Raw genomic sequence first — 25,186 nt, 5'->3', positions numbered from 1 at the left:
GGGCAAGTCAATTCGTCCTTTGAATTATTAATACAGATATCAGTCTCAGATTATAACCTGGATATTTATAGTTGTCTTCCTGGTGTTTCCTTAAAAAATTGTTTGATTTATAAATAGGTGGCCGCTTTTACTGACTTTCAATAAAATTCCAATCTTTATTTTAAATATAGTTAAAGCAAGAACAACGTGTCAGTACCCAATTGGGTCTTTCATCAGGATCAGTTCATGAGTTGGATACAGATATTGATCCTGATGAATTGATCTCGGCAAATAATGGATTTATTCCTGATGAAAGTTTGGGTTGCAAACTGAAACGTTGATCTCTTAACTGTGGACATTAAAAGTTGTTTTACTTTAATATATTGAGTCCTGGGAGTGCTATCTTCACGCTACCTGTGTATATATGTATATAATATTATTGTATAAACTAATTTTCAATTCTTATTTTTGTTGGGGTTAAGTTTGCCAAACCCATTTAATTTGGCTGTTGAGCAATACATGGATAGATTACAGGAATTACATGAAAATTAATTAGTTAGGTGAGGCAGTTCCTGTTTGGATTCATCCTAAATTAATTAAATCATTTCTTCATGCAGCATTTTCATTGTTCAGATTGCCAAATCTACGAGGAAATGAAGACAGTGGCGGATGAGGTGTAGCTTTTGACCAGGTAGATGTTCTACTTAACCCCTTAAAGACCAAACTTCTGGAATAAAAGGGAATCATGACATGTCACACATGTCATGTGTCCTTAAGGGGTTAAAGGGACACTATAGTCACCTGAACAACTTTAGCTTAATGAAGCAGTTTTGGTGTATAGAACATGCCCCTGCAGCCTCACTGCTCAATCCTCTGCCATTTAGGAGTTAAATCCCTTTGTTTATGAACCCTAGTCACACCTCCCTGCATGGGACTTGCACAGCCTTCCATAAACACTTCCTGTAAAGAGAGCCCTATTTAGGCTTTCTTTATTGCAAGTTCTGTTTAATTAAGATTGTCTTATCCCCTGCTATGTTAATAGCTTGCTAGACCCTGCAAGAGCCTACTGTATGTGATTAGAGTTCAATTTAGAGATTGCGATACAATTATTTAAGGTAAATTACATCTGTTTGAAAGTGAAACCAGTTTTTTTTTTTCATGCGGGCTCTGTCAATCATAGCCAGGGGAGGTGAGGCTAGGGCTGCATAAACAGAAACAAAGGGATTTAACTCCTAAATGACAGTGAATTGAGCTATACACTAAAACTGCTTTATTTAGCTAAAGTAATTTAGGTGACTATAGTGTTCCTTTAACAAATCAGCCTTGTCAATGTTGATATATAAGAAGATAATATCTTGTCGCCTGCTCACGGCATCTAACTCACTTATCCTGGTTCGGTGGCGGTAAACAGAACCACCAACATTTAAAGCCTGGGTTTTAAAGCGTTGAGGTGATCACGCAAGTGGAGGCAGAAATAGTGGCAGTGAAAGGAAGACTGGAGAAACATGAGGAGACCTGGAGGACATGTACATACTACCATTGCACAAGAGAAGATCCTGACAACCAACCACCTGAGTGAGATGATAACGGGGTCTCTTACCGGGAGGTACTGGCTCTAAGTGCACATACGACTGGGTAGACGAGAGAGACCTGCGTGACTGGGGATGCTTATTCCCTCCCCCCTCCTTTTTTTTCTTCGTCCCCACCACCCCCACTCCTGTCATTTCCTACTACTCCTCCCCCCCCCCCTCACCCTTTTTAAAAAATATGGTTTATTTTTGCATTTTCAAAAAAACAGAAAGGTAAACAGTAGGATTCAGAACTGAAGTAGAACCAGCAGTGAAATAGAAAGAATATATAACATATATATCTGATGGTACAATTAACATGGAACAGAGTCAGCATCTTAGACATTCCTATTAATAGGGGTGCTACTTCGCCCACTAGTCAAAGCTCCTTCAAGGGGCATAGAGCCTGGCCCTGACTTTGGGCTGTTGTCAGTTTAAGGAAGAGTAGGAACTGTTAAACACTATAGCACAGAGTGAGGCAGCTATAAGCATAATGGCGGGGGTCATTAAATTGAGGGTCAATGTTTAAGAGGTAGCTGCTATAAGGCTACACAGCTAGCTGATCCTGTACTCTACAGGTCGCCCGAATGGGGCAATATGTGGTGGTTCTAAACTATTTGCGTACTTGAGTTCTGCAAGGCACAACAAAGGTTGAAAAGAACTAGAAAAAGAGAGAGAGAGAAGAGGCAGTCGCTGTCCTGCAGCATTTCCAGAAAAGGTAGACAGTACCGTGAGTTCCCGGGAAGGGGAAAGGAGGGGGAAGGGAAAGGGGCTAACTTTTGTTTCTTGATGAAGCTTGTAGTCAACTTATTAAATGAACTATAAATATTTTAACCTTCAAGTATTACTGGACATACAAACAATATAGTATTGAGCAAATATTAAACAAGGAAACAAGTCTACAAAAAATAAAGTGCAACGTCACAAAAATAAAAATAAAAATTCAGTGTCATCCTCTTATTGTGAAATGCATTGAAATGTGATAGTTAATAGTTGAACGTAGTCATTCACACTAATAAAGGCTTAAGCAGCCATTTTTGGGGAATAATGCAAACCTGGTAACTAAGATTCATATTTATTTGGGATGCAAGCCTACACTCAGTAGGCAATGTGGTAAGGTCTGAAAGCCTTTCCTTGTATTATTGTTGGAAAGGAATTATTTTATTAATTTTGGTCCAGAAAAGCTTCTTTCGCGTGATGCACTGCTGACTGGCAAAACACAAGCAATTTTATGTAGCCAGTAAAGATCAAGCAATGAAATAGACTAAGACTCCACAAAGTTGGTAAACGCTAGAATTGTGTCCACCGTAATGGCATCTGATGACTTTTTTCTTTGTAGGGTTAGCAACGCTTGCTTCAGCTCAATCTCCGAGTTTTCCATGTTTTTTGAGTAGAATATGGACATTGGTAGCAGTTTCTTAAAATTAAGAAATTATTCAGATTGGGATTTAGAGACTGTACACCTTCCATGATCTCCAGAGAATTTTTGGAGAATAGAGATTTTAGCTCTAAAATTATTCTGTCAAGAATAACATAAGTGAACATTTTAGTGAAATCATCTTTTTTGAGCAGTTGTTGTCTATGACCTACAGTTTCCAAAATGACGCTATTACTTAAGTTGAAAGGAGATCGGCGTTCTCGTTTATTGGAAGGCAGATTGGAAGAACCATAATTTGCTGGTACTGTGATTCTAACCTTCATGCTAAGGCACTGCCTAGTGTTTCTGCCCCAACACTCTCTATTGTTCCAGAATTAGCAGGAACTTCTTGTTCACTCTCTGGGTGGTGCACTTCTTCAAGTTCTTGTGTGACTGTTCGCACAATGAGGACAGCTGGTGCCAAGTCAAGATCTTTGGCTTGTAACATATTAGAGAGAGTCTGGGTCCTGTTCAGTATATTCTCAAAAAAGGCAAGTGCCAGAATAAAGCCAAAGTCAATGAACTGGGGTATGGTGTTCTTCAACCAAAATATTGAGTGTTTCCAACTGAGGGTCAAGTGTTGGCATGTCCACCTTGAATCACTTAGTTGCCTAAGCTGGACAGCTGGTTTGCTCAGCATTTCATGTTGCACACTAGCAAACATTGAATGAGCTACAGAAGTACTGGAATAATCATACAACTTTTCTAGTTTTACAAAAAATTCTATTGCTGCCCGCATATTCTTCACCATGTCCATTCATACAATGAATGTAAAGTGCACAATCAACCTCCTTTGTAATGCGTGTTTGCACGCCATAAGCCAGCCACTCACTACAGATGCTCCATCATAGCGTTGGCCAACGCAATTCTTTTTATCAATGCCTGAAGATGTTAGGACAGGCATAGGCAACCTTTGGCACTCCAGATGTTTTGGACTACACCTCCCATGATTCTTTGCCAGCATTATGGATGTAAGAGCATTATGGGAGAGGTAGTCCACAACATCTGGAGTGCCGAAGGTTGACTATCCCTGTGTTAGGATATGGAATAAATACCCTGTTAAAGGTTCAGCTTCAAGGCTATCTGCTCGATAGAATTTTAGGAACCGTTCATGGAATATAGAATCATGAAAGAATCGTACTACAAAAGACAGCTGTTCTGTTTTACTCAGAGACTTTGTTTCATCAGCAATGTGTCACACCCGTTCCTTTGCCATTTATCCTTTTTGTTTCAGTGTTCCCTGCTAGCAGTGGTCTCATTCCTCTGCTCCTTTCCTTGCAGGTAAGTACAGTGTGTGTTTTATTGTTGTACTTTGAGTCATGCATATCCAGGCAGTTAGGACCCACTGTAATTGGAGTACTTTGGCGCAGTGGTGGGATGCATACATTTTGTCCATTTATGTATGTCTAAATCTCCAATGTTTATTACATATATAGTACTTGGCTATTTCTCTTCTTGTTTTGCCTTGTATGTCTTGTCTTGTTTTATTTTGTCTTGTATTCCTAGTTCATGCACAGTCCTGTCCTTCCCTGTCAATGTCCTGTTCTTGTTTCCCTCGTGTATTGTGTACAGTACATGTTCTGGGTTCTTCTAGTCTTGTCTTGTTACCTTGTTTGGTGCCTATTCTAGTCTTGCCTTGTTTCTGGTACTGGATACATCTCAGCTTATCATCTAGCTCCTGGTATCTGCTAAGCTGCATCAGGGTTCTGGTTTGTGGCTGTACAAACGCTGGTGCTCAACACCAGGGGGCATGTGGTTACCCTGCACCAGGCCCTGATAGTTCATTTCCACGCTGTGACTCCTACCATCATCAGGGATACAGGCGTCCCGGTCTTCGGCTAGCCACCCGTGACACAAGAATAAAATCAGAAATAAAAATGAATGAGGCTACTTGACGAGCCACAGCAAGTCTCCTATTGAAATTAGCACCGCATCATAGTCTGATCAAAGATTAATCCGTATTTAATTGGAGGTTGCTTTATTAAAAGGTTTTGCGGAGTTAATAAAGTAAATTAAGGTTCATATATCAACACACCTTTCTAATTAAAGGAACACTATAGCGTTAAGAGTACAAACTTGAATGTAAAAACCTAAAAAAAAAAAAAGGTTTTTGCTTACCATGTCTCCAGCACTGAAACTCCCTTGGTACAGCAACCCATGCCTCCTATCACAACATCATTTGTTTGTCTCGCTATCATAACATCCTTTGTCTGTCTCACTCGGTCTCTCCTCTAGAAACTCTGTACTTTTCCTAGAGGAGAGACGGAGTGGAGATATATGCAAACGTACACTTTTACCTTTGTGCTCTCGGGTGCATCTAAACATTGAGTTGATATCAAATAAATACATCAGATGTTTTGTATGGATTATCTGCCCAGAAGCAATTTTTCACTTTTTGTTTTGCAGTATTTACTAAATAAACTGACACTACAGCTCACGCGGAATTTCTCTATGACTCATTCAACAGCAGGTATATGCCAGTTTTACAACCACGGCATGGCTAATTAACTGTCCAGGCAATGCATGGATAACAGACCTTTATATGTAGCAGATGCTTGCTTGAAAAAAAGAACTCTTCTTCAATAATACCATTATATATCTTCTTTCTAGGTGTGTTTGCTTTTTATTGCCTTTGTTTAAACTAGCAAGGTTTATTCTTGTGATAACTCACAAACAATTAGAATACTCAAATTGCCTCAACAGGTATAATTACCTAAATCATTTTATAGGTGGGGTGTGGTTAAAATAATTCTGGCAGTGTAGGATACCATTCTACGTGTGGCTTTTTTTTTTTCTATTTATTTCTTTTTTATTGAGTTTTCCGGTTTAGCACACAGTGAAAACATCATTGACCATTTAGGGTCCCAGTTGATGGAGCAGTTGAGCATGTCCAGCTTCATTTGGAGCAATCAACTTAATTATGCAATCCACATTGTAACTGTACTGTACTTATCAAACATTCATAGTGTATAATTTGTGTTTTACCAAGATATGTCAGTTTCTGGAAAAAAAAAAAGTAAAATATAATAAAACAAAACTTAGTGGAACTGATTTAAACAATAACCATAGTAAAAATTTTAATGAGTTGGTATGTCGCTGCTCGAACGTCCTTTCCCCGTCCCCATCTGTTTGTGATGAGATGGATAAGTCGATCTTTGGCAGACCATAATGTGCAGTTATGTGGATGTACCTCGTTTCATTCAGATCTTTCTGAAAATCTATTGGTACTCATGTCTATTGAAAACAGATGTGTTAAGTAATCGGGGGATTAGTGGTAGTTATATGTTCACCTTAGAACTGAGGTAGTCTGTCCAATTACACCAAATATCCCTATGTCTCTGGATTTAGTGGTTAGCGTTTCCTCCATGACCGGTCCCTGCCCAACTCTCTGTGTCCAGTTGTCTAATGTTGGTGGGTCTGTGTACCTCCAAAACACTGGTATGATGGCTTTAGCAGCGTTTAGGTGGTAACATAGTATAGAAAAAGTTCTATCAAAAGGAGAACTAATAACTCGTGCTAGAAAGACTTACGTAATGGGGTAACCCATTTGCAGAAACAACCAAATTACAATAGTGTCTGACAGGTGCCAATAGGCATGTCATGCACAAATAAGTCCCTCCTGAAATTTATGAAAACATTTTAAATATTTATTAGGGTAACAATAGGAAAAAAAAAATGTTAAGAGGATGTATTACAAAAACCCACCAAACCAGTTAAAAAAAGGCTGAGTATCAGAGAGGAACTGAAATGGAGTAACTTATATATGTAATGAAATACAATGTACAATAGCTTGATTGTCTCCTAGTCAGTGTGTACTGTTACCAAAACTCAGATAAGAAAATATATAGAATAACAAGGAAGGAGCAATTCATTAAAATGCCATCTGGGTTTCCCCAAGAACCAAAAATAGCTAAATAAATGCCTCAGTGTACATGTTAAATCAGTTATAGTGATATCCAGCAATTAATGCAGTTATATTACGTAAACACTCAGATCATACAAATCAGATGAATAGTTGAAAAGGTACAATCAGATGTAGGCAATTAGTCATTAATACCACTAATAATAATAAGCAAAGGGTGAAGTTACACACCTGTGATAATCAAAAAGAAAAGGTAGTGAGGAAAGCTCCTCGTGAATACGGGGTGCTTCACCTCACAACCACTACCCCCCGTTTGAATATCAAACAGTTAAAACTCAAAATAACAAAAACTTTAATAGAACACGAATTGTCAAAAACATACACCCTATGATCTCACCCCAAATCGTGAGGATTAAAAAAGAAAAATGAAAAAGAAAGACTGTAATTATAAACTGACAAAACAGTACAGCAAAGATCCTTATAGGGAGAACAAACGGCAACAGTGGTCACATATATGCAACAAAGTTGCAACTGTAGAAAAAAACCCAGTTACTGAGAACAACCTCCCAAGGGGATTCAGCCTATCTGTAGTACATTTAAGCCAGGAGACAGCAAAAAAGGGGAATTAACCCATACTAAGCAATCCTAGGGAAAACCAAATTCAAGGTTTCCCTGTTACGACTTCAGAAGTTCCTATGGTACATGTAATTCAACGTTTTCAATAATTAAAGTAATGCAAACTAAACCTCTCCCTCCATGCCTTAAATTATTATTACTGGTATTTAAGGCATGGAGGGAGAGGTTTAGTTTGCATTACTTGCCCTTGAGAAAGGCGGTTAGACCGCCGAAACGCGCGTTGGGCAGATTACTTTGACACATGTCACTAAGATTTAAATGATCCGGTAACTGGGCTATTGCTTTCACTGACTGTTCTGGGCAGCTTACTTTGACACATGTTATCAAGCTCCAAATGATCCGGTAACTGGACTACTGTTTTTACTGACTGTTCGGACAGCCTGTTGGATACCCTGCACTTAGAGATCTAGATGTGATTGATCCCGTTTTTTACTATAGGGACCACTGCCATTTGAGCTAGGATATAGGAGCTGGTATAGGGACAGAGCCCCCCGTTTTTAGCTCTGCTTAGATTCAGCTCTTTTCCACACTTTGTTTCCTCTACATCTGATCTCTCTATCCTTTCTATTTATTTCCTTTTGGTAAACACTAGACACATCAGGTCTTTAATTATTGAAAACGTTGAATTACATGTACCATAGGAACTTCTGAAGTCGTAACAGGGAAACCTTGAATTTGGTTTTCCCTAGGATTGCTTAGTATGGGTTAATTCCCCTTTTTTTGCTGTCTCCTGGCTTAAATGTACTACAGATAGGCTGAATCCCCTTGGGAGGTTGTTCTCATTAACTGGGTTTTTTTCTACAGTTGCAACTTTGTTGCATATATGTGACCACTGTTGCCGTTTGTTCTCCCTATAAGGATCTTTGCTGTACTGTTTTGCCAGTTTATAATTACAGTCTTTCTTTTTCATTTTTCTTTTTTAATCCTCACGATTTGGGGTGAGATCATAGGGTGTATGTTTTTGACAATTCGTGTTCTATTAAAGTTTTTGTTATTTTGAGTTTTAACTGTTTGATATTCAAACGGGGGGTAGTGGTTGTGAGGTGAAGCACCCCGTATTCACGAGGAGCTTTCCTCACTACCTTTTCTTTTTGATTACTACATGTACCTAGGGTTAAGCCCTATACTACCCCTGTAACCCTTCCCCAGCTACTGGTCAGAGTCTTCTCTTTGACCGATAGTCTACTTGTTTACCCACCTGTGACCTTGTATAGCAGTACCCATAAATGAGATTCACAAATCTCACATATATAATGAAATTAACCAGACACTGGCAATCAGAAGGTTAAACAAACGACTCCTATATCTCTAAAGTGGTGTCCAGTGGCAAAGATTCTCTGACTGAAGGGTTAAATCCACAAAAAGTACCCAAAAAGAGGCCCAAAACTTGGTTGTAATAACCCCTGGTCCTCTCACAGCTCAGCTAAAATCAGCAATGATAAATCAAATCATAAGTTACTCAAAAAAAAAAGTGAATAACCCCACATAGTGAACAGCCTGACCCGCGTTTCGACGCTAAGGATGCACCTTCAACTGGGGAATGTATTAAATTTGCATCTGAGTCTTGGTAACAGTACACATTGGCTAGGAGACAATCAAGCTGTTGTACATTGTATATAATTACTCATACAATTTGCTGCATTTCATCTCTCCACTTATACTCAGCCTTTTTTTAACTGGTCTGGTGGGTTTTTGTAATAAGTCCCTTTACCATATTTTTCCTATTGTTATCCTATTAAAGATTTATGATTTTTACATATTTTTTTTGGAGGGACTTATTTGTGTGTGACATGCCTATTGGCACCTGTCAGACAATATTTTAATTTGGTAAGAGGTAACATATCAGCGATTTACGGTACTCGTGTTTGGTTTGTTTTTTGAGCGAAAATATGAAAGGAAAAATCCAGTAACCTACACTTTGCATAAATTGCCCTCTGGAATGCAGGTTGTAACTATAGATTGCAATGTACGGTACAAAGTGTGGATTTTATTAGGGAAAGATCTGGGAGTGGAAAGATTTTCTTTTATGGAGAAGACGAAACAGTGCCGTCATTTACTGCTCCAAGGTTGAGAATGAGATTCCGCTGTGGAACTTTACAAGATACTATCAGATAGTGGAGGCACAGCTGAGTACTCCTAACTCTTTCAAATGGGTCTCAGACAGACAGGGTGGTAATGTAAAGTGGCACCATAAGTACCATAAACACATCAGGGCAAATAAGTGGCATTTCAGAATAGCTAGTTAAATGAAACTGAAAGGGCCTCTATACTATGGAATTCTTTCAGTTTATAGAAACACAATGGGTGAAGGTACAATGGGTAAAACAAGACAAACAATTCTAACAAAACAGGTTTGACATACATAGAGAATAAACAAAAAAAGAAAAAAAGAAAAAAATGCCATTCTACCTGTGTATGATTTACTGAGAAGATTATAAGCTTAAAAAGTAACTTTTAATAAATAAATCTAAAATAAAAATATATTAAAGAAAAATAATAATATGAACAGCAGGAGTGAGTGGAGACTAGACAGCGAGTAAAACTCTGTGACTACTTATACAAACTGTAAAAGTGTATACATAATAACACATGCTGAAGCAATACTGTTTTGCTATAATATAACATCAGGGTATTCCCAAGTAATAGAGGTGATACTGTATTAAATATCACTAATAGCTGTAACAAGAGGGGGGAGATAAGACGACTGCTAAAACAGTATTGCTTCAGGGGGCGGATGTGCCTGCTTCGCATGTGCCTGTAGCTCCGTGCGTTACCCGGCAAAATAGACGACTGATTTACACCCCTTCACCCTCTAAACGATAGGAAAGACCCACGAGACCACATGGGGCGAAAAACCAAAAAAACAATACCAGGCAAGCTTACCCCAGGGCTGACTATCGGAGAAATGTGGCGGCAAGCAAGCTACGCTAGCGGGCCCAACATGGCGGCCCTCCATGGAGGCTGCTCAGACTTCTCGGAGGAACTGTCTGAGAGCGCAGACGACGAACACTTACCTGCTCCTGCCCCAACACAGACGAAAAAATACAGCAAGAAGGGAGCAGACTCTGAGCCAGTCACAAGGGCAATCCTCAAGACACTATTGGCTGACCTGCAGAGGAACATCCTGGCAGATGTCACGGCACTCCGAACTGACCTACAGGGCCTGACAGGCCGCATTGGCGCACTGGAGGGATCCACACAAGACCATGCACAGAGCATTGCTACACTACAGCAGGCAGTGCACAATCTGCAAATTCAAACCCAGAAGCAAGACAGCCGCCACGCGGCACAAGAGGACTCCAGATGGAGACTCAATCTGAAAATCAGAGGGGTCCCGGAGGCAGTACCGGAGACCGAGCTGCCTCTAGTCATTAAGCGACTGCTAACGACCATCCTCCCGACCGGGCAAGCCAAGGAGATTCACCCTACAGACCTGTTCCGTGTACCCAAACCTGCAAACGCGCCGGCCACAGCCTCAAGGGTCGTCATACTCACATTCCGAAATGGAAAAGAAAAAACTGCCGTCCTCGCAGCCCTGCGGGGGAAAACGCCTCTCCCATTTGAGTCCATGGAGCTGAATTTTTTCGCGGACTTATCCAGTGGCACTCTAGCCTGGCGAAGGTCGCTCCGACCGCTCACCACCCTGCTTCAAAGCCACAAAATCGGCTACCACTGGCGACAACCCCGATCACTCCACATATACCACGGGAAAGACACCCACCAAATCCACGACATCCAGGATGCCGCAGCTCTACTACGAACTCTGGGCCTACCCCAGGACTCTCTCTCACAGGGGGGTCCACCTAACCCCACTTCTCCCACATGCGCCTGGGACCCAGCGAAGATTACGCCATTCTTCCCCTCCGGCGCAACACCAGATTCCTATGCAGCGATCACCACATAGACACTGCAGACACCCCCTGCGGCTTTTTTGAAGAGCCACGAGATGCCTCCCTCAGTGGGGACACAGGAGTTCCATAAATGAACTCGACCTCAGCTGGACTGTTTTGTTCTTTCTTTTTTTTTTTTTCCTCTTTTCTCCCTCACCTCTAACTATGGACACTGTAAGTTACAAGCAAACCCTACTTTGGTGGACTTCCACCTCATGTTACAAATTGTTATGTTACATCTCTAAAACTGTTTAGATTCGTATGTCAGACGTGCGTTACTATACTCACACAATGCCCTATGCTATCCAGGGGCAACCCTGTCGTTAAACACCCAGGGAATGCAGCCAACACACGCCTCACCATGACCGCAAAAGAATAAGTGTCCCTCACGTATAAGGACCACAAGGCAACCACCGGCTGCAACACTTGCTCAACACACTACCGGACACACTGACACTCCCTCCAAGGATGCCCCCAGCTAGCACACAGACGTGTCCTTTAGCTACCCATCTCAACAACGTTAACTATATTGCTCACAGAGGGCCTCACACACACCAAGCTAACCCAAATACGCTTTACCCACACGTCGAAACCCACACACAACATCTACGCCAGTTAGACGACTGTACTAATTCGATGAATACACACTATACTAATTATGTTCTAAGTTATATTGTTCAATTGTTAGACGTATGAGCCTCACTCGTAACTCTCCATATATAAACTAAAATTGTGCACTACTCCGTTGCCATAACTATGAACCATTGCAATATTACCATGATTGCACACGCTATTGTGGCGGAAGCAGCACATGTGTTAACTTAGGCATGCCTCATCTGTTTACTTTACATGTCTGTAATGTTTATCGTGTTTAATTTTTATACCATTTTTTAAAAAGTGCACTGTATTTCTCACGCCATATCATTCTATGCTAATGAACGGTTGGCTGTAGCTATTGTGGCGCAGCAAGCCAGACTGTAATTTCATGCACAAACTAATGCTTCAGCATTAGTATTATTATGTAGACACTTTTACAGCTTGTATAAGTAGTCACAGAGTTTTACTCGCTGTATAGTCTCCACTCACTCCTGCTGTTCATATTATTATTTTTCTTTAATATATTTTTATTTTAGATTTATTTATTAAAAGTTACTTTTTAAGCTTATAATCTTCTCAGTAAATCATACACAGGTAGAATGGCATTTTTTTCTTTTTTTGTTTATTCTCTATGATATTCACCATTTAGGGGTTACCCCCCTTTTTTGTGCCTTCTACCTTGTGATATCTAAATTTTTGCCCTAGGTTAATTCTTTTAATTTTCTTCGTATAACAGGTTTGACATACAGGAACAGTAGATGATTAAAGGGCCTGTCCACTCAAGCTTACAATCTACAATGTAAGTTATTTAAATCACTTTTTACATTTAGATATAAAAACTGTGGAATAACTGCAATGAGAAATTGGTCAAGACTCCCTGAACTGCCGTCCAAAATAGGTGGCTTCAGAGGCAGTCACCAAAAGTGTATAGTTGTTCTTACACTCCCCCTTCAAAGTACAAAACACTAATTATTACCATATATAACATGGGTAGTTACTGTTACTGTCAATCCAAGGAGATACATTTTGGAATCGAGAAGGACTCCACCCTATTTGTGGCATAATTGGAAATGACTTCAAACTGTTTCTTGCCTTTATTTGGAACAGCGTCAGAAACCGATGTCTAGAAGGCTGAACGTGATGAACTTGATACTTTATTGAAGCTAGATGACTTTGATGCTACCATGTTAATGTCAACATAACTCCAGGAGAGAATCAGAGATACAAAGTAGAAGCCATAGAGTCTTAAAGGAACACCCCACTGTCCAAATACAAAACATAAAAAGCACTGTATAGTAAATGCTACCAGTGAGCAAATAGTACTTGCAAAAAGCAAGTGAATGATCATTTGCAAACATGCATCCTGCTGGACTCACTCAGTTGATTTTTTATCCACCATGCAGTTGATAATAATTCTCCAATTCTGGTCCTGTAAATTGCTTGAGATGGGGATATTGGTAATTTTCAGGGCGTTTACGACCAAATGTTACAGAAGCGGGACTGACCGAGTCCTGACCACATTTGACTTTTGTAAATCTGTGAATTGCCAATGCAGTAAGAATTTGGTCATTTTCACCAGAGTTTGTCTATTTGGATAAAGTGAATAACCCTGTTAATGTCTCACAATCACTAAGTCACCTTTGCCTACAACGCTAAACGAGCATGGAACATTGTAAATTTCGGAAGACTGAAGATACTGACTTCAATGAGATTATTAGTGGAAAATGCAGAAAATTCTGCAGGGGGGTTGATGATATTAGCTCCACCCTGTATCCAGCCAGCTCAACCACATCATTTAGGGGAAGGCATTTCAAAACATTAAGCTCTCTTTGAAGTCAGATTTACCAGCGTTTTAAAGTTGGCACTGCCCCTTTCGCCCAGTGATGCCATCTTCTTACCCTCTCCCATAGGAAAAAATAAAGATAATTGAGCATTCAGTGGTAATGGTTGGGGGAAAAGGCAGTCGGATCAGTCTCTGTAGAATGAGGTCGGTTTGCAAGAATGTGACAATTCAATTGAGCAATAGATTTGGTGATGCGAGGTATCTTGCAATACTAGTGGGAATTCCACTGAAGTCAAGTATTTCCAGATAGTGATCTCTCAGCAGAAGTGTTTTGGGAAGACATACCTAGATTTCTATCAGTAACCTTTACTGTTAAAATAAACTACTGGTCATGTGACAAGCTCTAAAATGTTATTGTACTCTCACGTCATCATGTCACACAACAACAAACCAGTATGCACATCAGATACTGAAAATATTACTATATCTTTATTTACAAAGCAATAGGACAATTAAACATATAATAGACACAAGACAAAAAACACAGTGAAAAGGCTAGAATCTATTCGTTAACATATCGCAGTATTGCCATCAATAGCAAAGGCAAAAAGGAATGGGGGCACACCCGAAACGTGCATTCTGCAGGAATGGTACTGGCGCAGTGACAAATATTCACATATAATACTGATTAAGTTACGGCACACACATAAAAAATGCACTTATAAATCTTACCAGGCTACTTAAAATGGCCTATCTAAGAAAACAAAAATGGATTCAGTTCCACGTATTTGGCCATATTGTGTTAAGCCCACCACAACTTCACAGTACCCCAATATCGGTGGGTCTTACACTAATTCCAAATGTGGAAGCACTAGCTCTATTTAATTTTCTCCCACATTTGGAATTAGTGCAGGACCCACAGATATTGAGGTAGCCTGATTAAGTAGCCTGATAAGATTTATAAGTGTATTTTTATGTGTGCGCCATCTGTATTAAGTATTGCCATCAATAGCCTACCAGAGCAGGACATAAACTACAAAAAACAAAATTTCAGCACATAAAGGGATGCCTTTCTCAAGGGAACTTGTATCACATTTTACCTGGTCATGTATATACCCCTCTGAGCAGCTGATCGCCATCTGCAAAGATATCTCGATTGGGATCGGAAATTACATCACCACTTCTGGTCTCGCTAGATTTCACACAAAAGAATCCACATAAATAGAGGATAGAACTTAAACAGGGATCAAACTAATAAAGTTTATTGCAGCAAAGCTAAATGCCTACAAAGTGGTTAGTTAGCACATGTGCACGTTAGTTACCCCATGTGCACGCTTGAAAAGAAGCATGTGCATGCTCACAATGGAGCCATCTTGACTATGAGCATAACCTGACAAGTCTTGTACTCGTAAACGCATGAGTACAGGGTAAAGCAGGGGTGACATTGTGCTGGAGAGCACTCTCTGCCGATATAGAGGAATAGAGAAATCCCTCTTCTAATTTAGACCCTAAAGTGTCTGTTACTAATAAATTCAATGCAGTACTTGTTGTTCCATTGCACATTATCTCGATCCACATCTCTTACCATTTGTATAATTGTTTAACGCAATTGGGAAACTGCAATGGCGCTTTTCTACAAAATGATGCGCCACTGGGTACTGCATCATTTTTCATGCAAATGCTACTTTTAAGCTCACGGACAAACTCAGACTAAAAAATACAAAATTCACGGATTGTATATTTTCTCCCTGTCCTATGATGAAAAAAAATGCCCCCCAGTATCACCCTATTGCATTTGATGCAATGGCCACAGCGCCAATTTCCTGCCGGTGCTGCTAACCATGCGCTCACACGTCCTGCCCGGTCTACCACATCCACATTCCCCAGTAGATAGTCCTTCAAATTCTTCTTCAGCTGAATGAGAACAACTGTCACTCATTACCATCTCATCTGGACAATAGCGCTTAACGAAATAGTCTGTTGCCAACTCGACACGTGCTAGTATCAGACTGAAGGGTTTATTGACCAAACACCAAATTGCAGTGAATCAAAACAATACAATTTGCTAAAAATTTATGCAAAAATAGGTTGTGATACAGTTGGAGAATCTTTCTAAATCAGTTATTTTGGCCTACATGTTAGAATTCACATTCATTCCAGTACAGTTTGCAGGGTTGTTCACTAAATGAGAATTGTCAGGAATACAATATACTATAATACAATATTTGACTTGAATTGTGATTCTAACAGCGATTTTCCCCCTATATTGGATTTATACTTTTCTTCACTAATTATGTATACCTTTCTATTAGCGAACATTGACTGGCTGACAAATATGTTGGGACAAGATCGTATTTTCTCAGACTAGCAATACTAGAGGACAGTCTGCTGAATTTATATTGTCAATGTCTATCTTTTGAATTTGGTTTATCAATTTCCAGTTGTCACTTTTTAGGACACGGTACTAATAAAGGTTACCTTTGAGATTTTATTGTGTTTGTAGGCAACTAGCAGAATTTTTCCAGTTCGACCCACTTGGTCTTATTTTTGAGTTTCACATTGTATTCGCTTTAATTTCCTGACAATTCTCAGTGAATAACTCCGAAATAAAAAAGACTAGCATGATTTACTAATATGATATGAGGATAATTGTTGATATTCTGTCGAGGGTTTATTCACTAGAGACCAGATTTCTGAACGGATCAACTAAATCCACTGAAAATGATCGAATTCTAATCGCGATGGTAATTTTCATACTTACTAAAAACAATTTTGGTTGGAATTCAGTGGGTTCGAGTGAATCTGCAGAAATCACCCGAACGCCTTCCGTGCCTGGATGAAAATGAATGCTTAAACATCTGAACCCTATAGAAAGTATTCAGAATTTGGAAGATTTACAAAGCTCCAAGTTAACAAAAATTTGTAACCAAATGCATACGACAGGTTTTCTGCAAACGAGCAATTATTTTAAGTACTATTTGCCTGCTGGTAGCGCTATCATACAGAGGATAAATAGTTAAAAACCCTCTACAGCTTAAAGGTTAATTAATTGGTAGCTGAACAGAGTTCACTTGCCAGGTGCACACACCTTTAAATTAAAAAAAATACACAAAAAGTTTTAAATAAATAAATAAATAACCCTCAGGGGGTCGATAAGACCCCCATGCTATTGTAAGGGATGTTTTATACCTCTGCCCCTAGTTGGGCCCAGTCACTAGAAAGGCCTGTAATACAAACGAGTGAGGGGGGCTCATGCCCCCAGCCATGGGCATCGGGTGAGAAACATTATTGGGGGGTGTGATCACTGTTCACTCCTCCCGGTCCCCACCTGTGGCCTGCGGGCAGAGACTATTTAATTAAAGAAACAGGGGGAATTTAATATCACCCCTGCTGCCAACTGTGGGATTATAATATTAAGAGAGAAAGCCCTAATGCTTTCCCCCAACTATTGGCAGTGGGTGAGGCCCTAATAATTAGGTTCAGAGGGTAGGCCCTAATAATAATATTCTGGGGTGAGGGTACAGGGGGTGGACAGTGATCAGTCCCCCCCACTAGTTATTTTAATGACCCCATCCCAATGGCGAGGAATTGCTGCCACTCACTAGTTTTAAATATTTAGCAGATATGTCCCCACCAGCAGCATGGCAGAAGGAGGTATAGGAAAGTTTTAACCCCCCTCTTATTGACCCCGATAGAGAGTTTATTATTTATTTATTTATTTGTTTGTTTATTTATTTGAAACATTAGGGTATGGATTTCAGTCAGTGTTTGATCCCGCTAAAATATGGACCAAATTCAGGCCCATTTGGGCCCCCTATTTTCCAAATCCAGACATTGAGAAATGGTGTCAACAATGTCCAGAATTTTGCGGTCTGAATAGCACTGTAGGCAGCCGGTTGGCTTTGCTCTATTTGGTATTTGGCCATTTAGACTTTAGTTTAGTGAGAACCACCCACTTATATACAGAGAGAGAAGGTTTGCGTCTCTCATGTTTGCTTGTGTACTGATTCCCACGTAAATAAGTAGATTTCCCCAGAGGAGGATCCAAGATCTCTGATTTAATGTATGAGAAACAAATAATAATAAGTTATAATAAAGTAAAACAATTATTTTTATAAAGAGTTATATCAATCCTTTAATGCTGCTATTAAAAAAAAATAAAAAATTACACGTACAGAGCTCCTGCTAGGCAGAATTTGGGAACTGATGAAGGGATACATTTCTAAAGGAAAATTACGTCTATCCAATTCTGAGGTCAAGTAAGTGGAATGAGACTAGACTGGTTGGCCAAGTAGCACTTTCCCAGTGCACATGACTTTGATGCTTAGATAACGTGTCATTATATATCCACAGCAAGTCTTCCAGTAAAAAGACTTACTGAAGCAGCCCACCCGTGGCAAAAAGGCTGATACTGTAACAATAATGGATTTTTCTTAAAAATAACAGAAAAAGGTCATCTTGGATTACCTCTGAAGACAAGCCTTAGAGCATTCTTGTTTTTGACACAACAAATATCTCTATTTCCATCATTTGCAACTTTTACCAAAGCTCTAAACAAAACTAGTTTTTAGACCCCCACTAAATGGATTGTAGATGCAAATATCCATTTTGATATCTATCCTAGCTGTCCATATAAGAGTTAATTTGAACAAAGAATGAATTTGGCATTTCATCTTTATTTCTCGGAAAAAGGATTTGTATAAAATCCTTTTTGCTGGAAAAATACTGATTTCGAAATGTTCTTGTTAATTGTCCAAGATATCGGTATTTTGTAAATATCTGGTTTTAATCAAATATGTATTGCGAAAGATTATAATTAGAAACAGCTGTTTATAACTTGTGACCAACATATTATGTAATAAACGCTCATGACCCCCACCAACATGGAAATGGGGTATATATCTTACTAACGTTTAAATAAACTTTGAATTGGTTATTGAACAAGTCTCTGCTATTCATTTCCAATTTCCAGAGCTCTGAATGAGTTGGCAAATATCCATCATCCACAAAGGGTCCGGGCTGATTTTATCCCCAACAAACTGGTGTCAGAAGTGGGGGGGCAATTGGTCGGAGCGGAGATGTCAGGTAAGGGGTTCTTTGAAGACCTTCTTTACCTGCATCTCCTATCACCCACACATTGCTTTGTTATTTATTGGGGTTTCTTACTATTTTAATTTTTTAAAGGGGATTTTCAATGCATAATGTCTTTAGTAGACATGGTTTTTTTAAGTCTCAGGTAGACTTGTTTAACTCCTTTGGTAGGAGGAGTGCCTTTGGCAGGCGGTTTTGTGCACAATTATCTGGCCTTTCCTCTTTGTTAGGGGTTCACCTTTGGCAGGTGGTAAAAGTGTGTATGGGGGACGTCCCATGGTCCCTCTTTGTATGGGTTGCCTTTTGTAGGTTGTAAAACTGGTTTTCAGTCTTGGCAGACTGAGTTGTTGTATATGTACATGTAACTTTTGCAAACAGTTTATGTACATGTTTATGTACATGTCACTTTTGCAAAGAAAGTTTATTAACGATAAAAAAAAAAAAAAAAAAAAAAGTGGTTTTAACCCTGTATGATGGATGTTTGGCATTACTCAAGCTTGCTACTTTATGTGCTGTTTTATTTGACTGTGCAACTTTGATTTTAAGCATGAAGTCTGTGATAAGGGGGTTAAGATAAATAAAATGGGAATGAGGCTGTTTTTAACAACTCCAAACCATTACTCCCTCCTGATTATACCCAGCCTGTCCCCTAAAGACAATAATGATTTGGGTGCTATCCTTGCTGTGATAAGTTAGACCTACCCAAGCAGGAACAAGGGGTTCCCACTGCTCCATAAAGCTCCCTTTTACCACCTGCCCAGGAAGAAAGGATTGGCAGCTCCTCTGAAGCCCTGAGGGTGTCCAAACCAGGTATGAGAATTAAGGGAATAAAATAATTGAGGGAATGTCAAAAGTACATGTAAAGGTGATGATAAATAAAAGAAAAAAATAGAGGTTCATTAAGGGGGTCTACAAATTCATGTTGTAAATGTAGATGATTATAAATTAATATGAAATTTATATTTTCAGCACATGCTTCATTTCGTGCTGTAAACTAACTTGCTTGCTACAGGTACCTGACATGTTGTAAATGCTTTAAATTGTATGTATTCTGTAGAATTGTGAAAATCTGTAAATTGTTGTCTGGGGATGCAGAGATTTTATTGATTGTGACCCAAATGGTGGACCCCCTGTGCAGAAGTGGGTTTGAAATTTTGGTCATAGAATGTAGGATCAGAAACCATGGACAAAGGTTTTTACCTGTGTTTTTATGACTTTTGGGAACTCAAATTGACCGGTCAAAATTTCCCATGCTTTTAACATGGAGTAGTATAAATATTTTGAGTGTTTGAGAGTTCTGACAAATGCAGGTGATACCATGTCTGTGTAATCTGGTCCAAATGTTCTATAAGCGTATAGGAGAGAAATTCTATTGATAAGGTACATATGTTGCAACTGGTTAATGCAAGTGTTATACAAATGTTTAAGTTAAACGCGTTATATGGCCATACGGGATCCCTTCTTTAATAAGAAAACCATTGGTACCAGAACTCCTAAATAATAAAATCAAATAAAAATAAAGAAAATATACAATAATATGTTCTGAATACAGCTGCTAAAAGTTTATTCTGTGTAAATGGTGATTGTGATAAATGTGTTTTGGTTACTCATTTTAAAGTATGCAGTTTGATTGTCATGTATGTTAATGGGTAATTTGCTGTGCTATTCTAAATTATATTTGAATAAATTTGTCTCAGTATTGATACAGCTGGAAATGGTAGCGTAATAATCTAATAATCTATTAAATAACTGATTTATTATTGAATACTAGTCCAAGAGCAATATGAGTTGTAATCCTTAAAGAAAAAAAAAAAAAAAAACACGCTAAGTTTTAGCTGTTTTCCAAAATTCTGTTGTAATAATGGACTTCTTGCCAAAATTCGACTTTCCAGTGCAGCTGCCAGGTTTTCTGATCTTAAAGCAGTACTGCTTGCATAGTTGCAGAATGCACAAACAAGGGAAACCTACATTATGTCTGTGTTTCTTTTGGGTGTGACATTTAATAATGTATTTTGGATTGAGTTAATTGCCTGTCCATTAATGGGTTTTTGTGTTGGGATGTCTGCTGGATATCTGCTACATTCGTTGTGTTCTGTGTTATAAGAGGACATGTGTGATATTACGATGAGTATGAAGAATATTTAAAGAATATTTGCATGTCATTAACGCAAGCTTTTAGTGTCTTTTTACAACAGATTAAATGCTGATCAGCTCACGAAAAAGGGGCCCCTGGAAAAAATCTGCTTCTCAAAATCGTGGATCTCTCATTCTTCATATTATTAGGGGAGTATTTAGCGTTATCTTTAACATAAACAATTGTTATATTATATATTTAACAAGTACAAAATTAATGGATGACCAGAAGTGGATACGTTTTTTCCCAGATTAAGATTCATCTAATATGCCTCATTGATTATAGCAAAATGATGAAATGGTATTTTTAATAGAGATCAGACAATTTATTTTGAGGCAATTCTAAACTACTGTATTATATTTGTATTGGTATATTGAAAGCATTTTGCAGACCCAGAAGAGAATAAATAATATAATAATTCTAAAAGGAACCATACTATGGGAAGAGGTCACCCTATTAACTCTCTAAGGGGTTAAACTCATTTTTGATAAGCATATAAAGTTTAGTTTTTGTGGTTAGTCTTTTGATACTCAATTTGAACTCAATTGAAGTATAACAACCATATCCTTATAGGTGTAGGAAACGGCTGCAATATGATTTTAATATTTGCAATATTTGCAATATATTTGATATGCAATATAAGTTTAATATTTGCAATATATTTGTGTTTTCAATGTATTCTAACAATAGAAAAGTAACTAACTGCATTACACCTATGACCCAGACTGTCAGTATTGCAAACCCTGTAGGAAGACTCTGCTTTCACTGTTTATGTACTAATTCTTCAAAAGCTTATTAATATTATATCTGTGTGGTACACTAAGAAGTGTACACAAAGAGGGGGTGTGAGTTAGGTAATCTCGACCTGCAAATGGAATATGCTTCATGAGAAAGATACAGCAGGTTGTTTTGATATAAAGAAAGAGGGAAAAGTATGTTGGATCGGTCACAAAGGATTGTGATCTTAAGCAGGGGAGACGAGGACATTTGGGAGGTGATAGGAGATTGAATCAGACAAGTTTTGGAGGCAGAGGTAGAGAATTTTATCAAAGGGTCTAACTTTTGTAGAGGTGGCAACTTCAGCACTGTTTTAATTGTTTTAATTGTGGAGAGCAGGGCCCCAAGGTACTCGTGGTGAACCTGATCAAGCTGGCCCCACTGGTACTCCTGGTATTGCTGGTGCCCCTGGCTTCCCTGGTGCCTCTGGCTTCCCTGGTGCCTGTGGTGCTCCTGGACCCACCCTGGCAGGTTCCTCAATACCAACCACAGATTCAAACCTATACCCACACTCAACAACCTCAGCCTAATACACAGATGGTTCATGTTCTTAATGTTTTATATATAGATAAAACAGTATTAATGCTGGCTCTTATGGAAACCGTATTAATGCTGGCTCTTAGGGAAAGTACAAGCTGAAGTTGAGATGTAGACATTGTTTGCATAGGCTGCGCAATGTGAAATAACTAAAATAAAATAGGATAATAATAAGTATGCTTAGTCAATTTGTAACGTGGTATCATAGAGGCATCTGCAATAAAATAAGTGAGTTTACAAGACCTGACAAGTGAGGGCAACTTAATATAACACATGTCTACAGTTTGCTGCCCCTTCCTTATCAGAGGCCACTTGCAATTTTAGCAAAGCAAGACAACTCTGTATTAAACAAAGCACTTTGCAACAACAGTAATTCATTTTGTTTCTCCTATTTCATTCCTAGTTGTTCTGAAAAAAAAATATTGTTTAAGTGGGATAACTCTATGGAGGTTCCAGCATGTATTAAACATGATCACACACATACAGAATTGGTGGCTTTTTGGACATCGGGATATATAAAAGGCTTTGGTTTAAAAAAATGTTACCTGGGTCCACAACATTTTTGACAGAATTCAGCATTCCAATTCTATTAAAGTAATTAATTGGGATTATCAAATTAAGGTTTAAGTTTAAGAACAGTATTTTATTAGGAATTATTCCAATATGTATATGTTAGTGTTTTAGTACTCAACAAGCATTTATATAGAATGAGTGCTTCTCTCATCCATGCAAAGGCATTCTAAAGGGAAATTATGTATTACAATTGTATAAAGGACAATGCAATGAAATATAAGCAAAGCTAAGAGAAGTACATGTTACACAAGTTAAGGGTTTAACTTTAGTCTCTAATTTGAGTTTAGCCTAGATAATGAAGTTATTGATGTCGTACTGATCCTTGTGTTTGTATGATTATAGAGACCATACTGGAGTATTTGTGCCGCCTGATATTTGGGACTACACACCAATCTCTCTGGCTGACCTACCTGCCTACCTACCTACCTTTTTTTGCAATTAAATCTGTTTGGTCAAAATCCATGCTGGCCGAAGAAACTAAAATGCTTACTTATGAGTACATAGACTGACTTGGAAAGTCCTGAAGGTGCAGTGCTGTCTAATGCCGCTATGTCTGTATTAACCCTTTCAACAATTGGGGTGTTGCAAAGAGCATTGTGGTGAACATCCAGCAAACAGAAGAATTAAGAACTATGTGGAAGCTGACATTGTCTTGTTGTCAGCCATATTGCTACCCTTAGCTATGTTATGGTGTCTAAGATTATGGAACAAAGTTTATGGTGTCTAACATTCTTTATTCTCCTTGAAAGACTATTTTTAGGACTATGCTGGACTATGCTGGACTATTGAACTATTTTGTTATTTTTATTTTTGTAGAGTTAGCCGGAGAGAGAGGAAGTGTTTACTTACTCAGGCATGGATGTACTATGTGTGTCATTGATGTATGTTGAGTGTACTAAGGATGGATTCCTATTTATTAAGTGTGGATATGACTGGACCATCGAAATAGCGATGTAATTAGGAGACATAGGATGCAAGGTCATGATTGGGATTATTGTTAGAATTACAAACTGATTATAAGTTATCTCATGATTTAATATGTAAATGGGCCTTTTGAAACGAATCAAGAAATGTTTCCCAATCCCGATACCCAGCTATTTACTTACAAATGCAGGGTTTTATAAGTCACTAATGCTGTCAGCGTGAGGGGATGGCCCTCACTCAGAGTTTCCCCAGATGTGCTTTTTTCCTCAAATATGAGTTTTTGCCACTGGGTTTTTTGACCTGGCCCCAGATCACCGGGTGGAATGGTAATCCAGGACCCTGGTCCAAAGAGGGGATGGATCTTATTCCCGTTTTGACTATACGAGCTTACATTTTGAATTGTAATAATAATAATATTCCCGTTGTTGGGAATAACACTTTGCCTTCACAAATACACTTTGCCTATATTGACCCAAGACTCAAGATACAGATAACATGATGTACACTTAAAAGATCAGCAGATAATTGAAAAAGCTGAAATCAACAGCTCGAACTCCTCTTTAAGGGAAAACCTATGGCACAGAGCAAATGGGGGAAATCGAGGTGAAGAAATAATGAAAGTCCCGCAGACGTGATTAGCACGTCTGAATATACCTCCTCTTGTTTCTCTGCCGCAGGCCTCCCATGGATATTTACCGTAAGATAGATCATGATATGATCTAAGAGGGGAACTGTAGATGCAAATATCCATTTTGATATCTATCCTAGCTGTCCATATAAGAGTTAATTTGAACAAAGAATGAATTTGGCATTTCATCTTTATTTCTCGGAAAAAGGATTTGTATAAAATCCTTTTTGCTGGAAAAATACTGATTTCGAAATGTTCTTGTTAATTGTCCAAGATATCGGTATTTTGTAAATATCTGGTTTTAATCAAATATGTATTGCGAAAGATTATAATTAGAAACAGCTGTTTATAACTTGTGACCAACATATTATGTAATAAACGCTCATGACCCCCACCAACATGGAAATGGGGTATATATCTTACTAACGTTTAAATAAACTTTGAATTGGTTATTGAACAAGTCTCTGCTATTCATTTCCAATTTCCAGAGCTCTGAATGAGTTGGCAAATATCCATCATCCACAAAGGGTCCGGGCTGATTTTATCCCCCCAAAATAACAGAAAAAGGTCATCTTGGATTACCTCTGAAGACAAGCCTTAGAGCATTCTTGTTTTTGACACAACAAATATCTCTATTTCCATCATTTGCAACTTTTACCAAAGCTCTAAACAAAACTAGTTTTTAGACCCCCACTAAATGGATTTTGGTACAAATACTTTAATGTTAATGTGCTTATGCTCTGATTTTTATTAGACTTGTTGATGGCAAAAAAATTCAGTCCAAAGAAAT

The 25,186-nt window shown here is 38.6% G+C and overlaps 1 long non-coding RNA gene across 1 annotated transcript in view; it reads right to left on the bottom strand.

Annotated features, from left to right (window-relative positions):
- Positions 1-3,933, bottom strand: part of LOC134572575 (uncharacterized) — a 398,726-nt gene extending 394,793 nt beyond the window's left edge. Inside the window, exon 1 of the long non-coding RNA XR_010085289.1 lies at positions 3,876-3,933. This is a non-coding gene — a long non-coding RNA (uncharacterized LOC134572575). The remainder of the gene's footprint in view (positions 1-3,875) is intronic.
- Positions 3,934-25,186: the final 21,253 nt, after the last annotated feature.

Source organism: Pelobates fuscus, chromosome 9 (genome assembly GCF_036172605.1).
Source record: "Pelobates fuscus isolate aPelFus1 chromosome 9, aPelFus1.pri, whole genome shotgun sequence".
NCBI lineage: Eukaryota > Metazoa > Chordata > Amphibia > Anura > Pelobatidae > Pelobates > Pelobates fuscus.
The sequence above is the reverse complement of the archived record's forward strand: the minus strand, read 5'-3'. Positions and strand labels throughout refer to the sequence as shown.